This window comes from Pinus tabuliformis, chromosome 4_2, assembly GCF_031772625.1.
Source record: "Pinus tabuliformis cultivar Carrire ecotype Pingquan chromosome 4_2, CPIR1, whole genome shotgun sequence".
NCBI lineage: Eukaryota > Viridiplantae > Streptophyta > Pinopsida > Pinales > Pinaceae > Pinus > Pinus tabuliformis.
In genome coordinates, this window is record NC_142304.1 from 540,801,408 (window position 1) to 540,806,350 (window position 4,943).

A 4,943-nucleotide genomic window follows, 5' to 3' on the forward strand; every position below is an offset into this window, starting at 1 on the left:
CCTTGGACAACCTTTGGCAGGTTATATTGTGCTTGACTGAATTGTACTTCATAAATGCAATGTACTTTTCAGCTTAAAGTGTCTATTACCCAGTTTTATTTTCCTTTGAGGTGTTTCATGTCAAAGTCAAACTCGCTCAAGAATGCGGTCCATCTGTCCTGCCGAGCATTTAAACTGGATTGGTTAAAGAAATTTATAAGACTACTGTGGTGAGTTAATAATAGAAATTTCCTCCCTAGAAGATAGTGTTGCCACACTTTTAATGCATGCACTACTGCGGTTAACTCCATATCATAAGCAGAGTAATTTTATTCATACTCCTTCAGTTTGCGTGATTAATAGAGTATGAATTTTCCTTCCTAAGTTAATACTCCACCGACACCCTCCTTACTCACATCTGTACATACTAAAAAATAGTTTTTTCGGATCTACATCTTTTAGCACCGAGCCGGTCGTGAGATGTTTCTTTAGTCATTCAAAAATTTACTGGCATTTCGTTGTCCAGTGGAAAGCACACCCCTTTTTCTATAGTGAAGTCATTGGAAATGTTATTTTTGAGAAGCCTTTTGATCGAGACTTAAACAGGAACGCAACATATTACATATATAACCATAAATAAAGAGATGCGATAACCATAAATACAGATATGCAGCAGAAATAATGCTTCATTTCATTAATGTAAAACACTGAAATATGCTTACAAATAGTAATGGAAATAAACCAGCTAGGGTGATGGTAGCTTATCTCTAAGAAGAGATGTGGTGGCTACATGCCTCTGAACTGTGTTACAATGAGGCTCGAAGGCCTATTTATTGTTGAGAAACAATAGAAAACCCTTGACATTCCAAAACCTCACCCTAGAAGATGAAACGTCAAACTGTGGGCCCCGTTTTGGTAAATTGGTACATCAATTTCCCGGGTTGTAACTTTGGCATACGATCTCCGTTTGACGCGTACAATAGTTCGTTGGAAAGATCTATCTGAGCACTACCACTTTAGGAAGGGAAACATTATCCCTTGGACCCATGTTGCCCCCATATTTCTCAAAAAACGTCGCTTAAGGCCTCAAAATGGCTCCAGAAGTTCAGAACCTGAAAAACGGCTACAAATAGTAAATTGTGCTACATTTTAGGAAACTTAAAAACTGAAAGAGACAATTGTGGGGGTCCAGATGGGATAGGTGGGTGGCCACCAACATTCACCTGGATCATTCCTCCCCCCTTAGGAAGCAATGGTCCCCATTGCGTTGAGTTTCTCCCTGAGATGAGGAATCTTTTGCTGAGCTGGGTCTCTAGTGAGCTGTTCTACAATCTCTGATGTGTCCAGAAATGGTGGGAAGCATGGTCGACGATGGTCCACATTGAGCACTCGATGCAAGCAAAGGAATGGAGGAATGTTGTGCTTCAAAGCATTGTTGCCCGTAGCCTTGGTACTGGTGTAAGGACCATGTCGGAGTGGTCTAAGTTTTTTATGGGTTCTAGTAAGGCGTTCTCTTTGCAAATGTAACCAAACTTTGTCACCCACCTAAAACTTGTGTGGTACCCCTGTGGGTGAGAATAAGTTGTTCCTGTGTTCTTTCATGACTGTATCCCTTTGTTGCTGCTGCTACTGCGTGGAGGAACCCTTCGCGAGGGTCATGGACATAGCAATGATCTTCCCCTTACTTTGGGAGCGAACCAGATAGAAAATAAATTTCCTAGTCTGTGAGATGAGCTTGTTGCCTTTCTTAGCAGTGATCAAAGAGGTGGCGGTAGGTCGGTCTACCTCCGGTATCCTGTATAATGGATTATTCAAAGAAATAATGACAGCATGAGGCCTTGACTCATACACAGCATGTCGCTCCACAAGTATGGCTAGCCTAATAGCACATCACAACATCCAGAGGTGTAACATCACACAATACCTCATCTGTGAAGGGTTTGATGTTGTAGGGAAGGCGGCACTGCTGATGAACTTTGAGATCTCGTCCTTCATGAAGCCACCCGATACTATATTGCTGCGGGTGTGGTGTAGTCGGTAGGCCCAACTGCTTCACAACCTCTGCTGAAACGAAGTTCTTTTTGCTACCATTGTCGACAATGAACTGCAGCGGCGAACCCTTCACCCACATTTGTGAGTGGAAAAGGCGCTCCCCATCCTCTGGGACTTTAGGCTCATTTTTCTAGATCTTAGCGGTGGCAACAGTGGCGCTGGGATCCGCATTAATGATCTGCTTCCGTTTTCCATTCCCCTTGTCAAGTTCTGGCTCAGGGTCAGAACATGCATCTGATTCAGAAGCCTTCAACTCAGCCACCAAAAATTGCTTGGTCTAACATTCACTTGTGTTATGAGTGGGACTCTTGTGGAACTCACACCACTTTCCTGTGTCCTTTCTCGACTTCATGGTGTTATTCTTTTCTTGCGGCTTCGACAGGTTATCTTGGGTCACCCTGCCTTGGCTTTGTCCTTTGGGATTTGGATTTTCAGATCCAAAGTCTCGCTTCTTCTATTTGAACTTTTGCTCGATTTTGACAACGTATCGGTACGCTGTGCCAAGCGAGGAGATGTTCAGGAACTCCATCTCTTCCTCGATGTATCTATGTAGGCAGCCACAATATTTGAGTACCAGATGTAGCTCAGAATCTTTGATGCTCAACTATGTGCGAAGGGTATGAAAAATGTTTGTGAACTCCGGCACATCTTGGTCTCGTCCCTGCTGCAGTGTGGTCCATTTGATGTATTTTTCCTCATAGCTTTTGACAGGGTAGTACTGATCCTTGATGGCATCCCGGAAGTCATTCCAAGTGGGTGTGGCTGAAAACAATGAGCCTGTACTTTCATCCTTCTGCTCGTAGTATGTTTCCCACCAATCCTTGATGTGGGGGGCTACTTTGAGAACAGTAAAATCAATCTTTTCCCGACTTGAAAATTCATGAATAGAAAAATAACCCTCTAGTAGATTTAACCATTTATCTATGGCATCTGCGTCTATCTGACCCTCAAACATGGGGATTTCAAAATTAACTTGTACCTTAAAAGCCGTGGCATTTCCAGAGTAGCTGCTGGAAGCTCATGCGTCGCTTCTGGGTAGCTGCTGAAGGATCTGGGCAAAGTTGTCCATCATCGTGTTCCGTTGTCGCTTGAGGGCTTCTTCGAGCAAGATTTTGATAGGATCTCTTGCCCCCTCGTCCTTCTTCTCATCCGCCATGGGAGGTCGTCGGGATTTGCGAGGCTAGTCTTGCAAAGGTTCGACCATTCAAGCCCTAACTCCTTATAACCCGACCTCGTTGGGGACATGTAAAGAAAAACAGAGAAAGAGATGATCGCTCTGATACCACTTATCCAGACTTAAACAGGAATGCAACATATTACAGATATAACCATAAATATAGAGGTGCGATAACCATAAATACAGAGATGCAGCAGAAATAATACTTCATTTCATTAATGTAAACTACTGAAATATACTTACAAACAGTAATGGAAATAAACCAGCTAGGGCGATGGTAGCTTATCTCTGAGAAGAGATATGGTGGCTACATGCCTCTGAATTGTGTTACAATGAGGCTCGAAGGCCTATTTATTGTTGAGAAAAAATGGAAAGCCCTTAACATTCCAAAACCTCACCCTAGAAGATGAAATGTCAAACTGTGGGCCCCATTTGGGTAAATTGGTACATCAATTTCTCGGGGTCGTAACTTTGGCATACGATCTCCGTTTGACGCGTACAATAGCTCATTAGAAAGATCTATCTGAGCACTACCACTTTGGGAAGGGAATAATTAGACCATGGACCCATGTTGCCCCCAGATTTCCCAAAAAACATCGTTTAGGGCCTCAAAATGGCTCCAGATATTCAGGACCCGAAAAACTGCTAAAAATAGTAAACTGTGCTACATTTTAGGAAACTTAAAAGCTGAAAGAGACAATTGTGGGGGTCCAGTTGGGATAGGTGGGTGGCCACCAACATCCACCTAGATCACCTTTGATAAACTGATGATAATACCCTCCTCAACCCAAAACGGCTATTATGTGAGCAACGTTTTTAAGTGTGGTCAATTCCATGATAGTTCTGATCTTTTTTGGATCCACCGCTATACCTTTTGTGGATATTACATGGCCTAAGTACTCGATTTGATCCTTCTAGAAATTTCACTTACTAAATTTTGCGCACTACTAGTTATCTCGCAGAATCTACAATATTGTTCTCAAATGTTGCTCATGTTAATCCTTACTTTTTGAATAGATCAACATATTATCAATAACAATTAGTAAAAAATTATTAAGAAATGGCTGGAAAATGCCATGAATCAGGCTCATGAAAGTGGCCGAAGAATTTATAAGGCCAAAAGGTAGTACCACAAACTCGTAGTGTCCATAACAAGTTCAAAATGCGGTTTTGCAGAAGTCTTTGTCCTTTATTCTGATTTAATGGTAGACAGACCTTAAGTCAATTTTGGATATTACGCTAGCTCCCTGTAGTTGATTGAATAGGTCATTTATACGAGGTAAAGGATACTTTTTTTTATGGTTAGGTTGTTTAGTTGACGATAATTGATTTATAATCTTTATGTACCATGCTTTTTCTCTACGAAAAGTATAGGGGCTCTCCAAGGGGACACACTAGGGTGAATATAACATTTATCTAACAGTTCTTGAAGCTACATTTTCAATTCTGTTAATTCATGAATGCTCATACAGTAAGGGCCTTTAGAAACAGGAGCCTATCCAGGCACTAGCTCAATGGTAAAATCGATGTCCCGCTTTGATGGTAACCCAGGAATGGATTCATGGAATACATCCAAAAATTCTTGAGTTACAGGAATTATCTCTAAGGAGGCCATATTATTCCTATCATTGTTGTACCCTACTTGGACAACATAAATCTGGAAACTCTTCCTTATGCATCTTCCAAGCTGGTTTGCTGTAATAGGGCGTAGTTTAACATTCTTCTTGATTCCTTG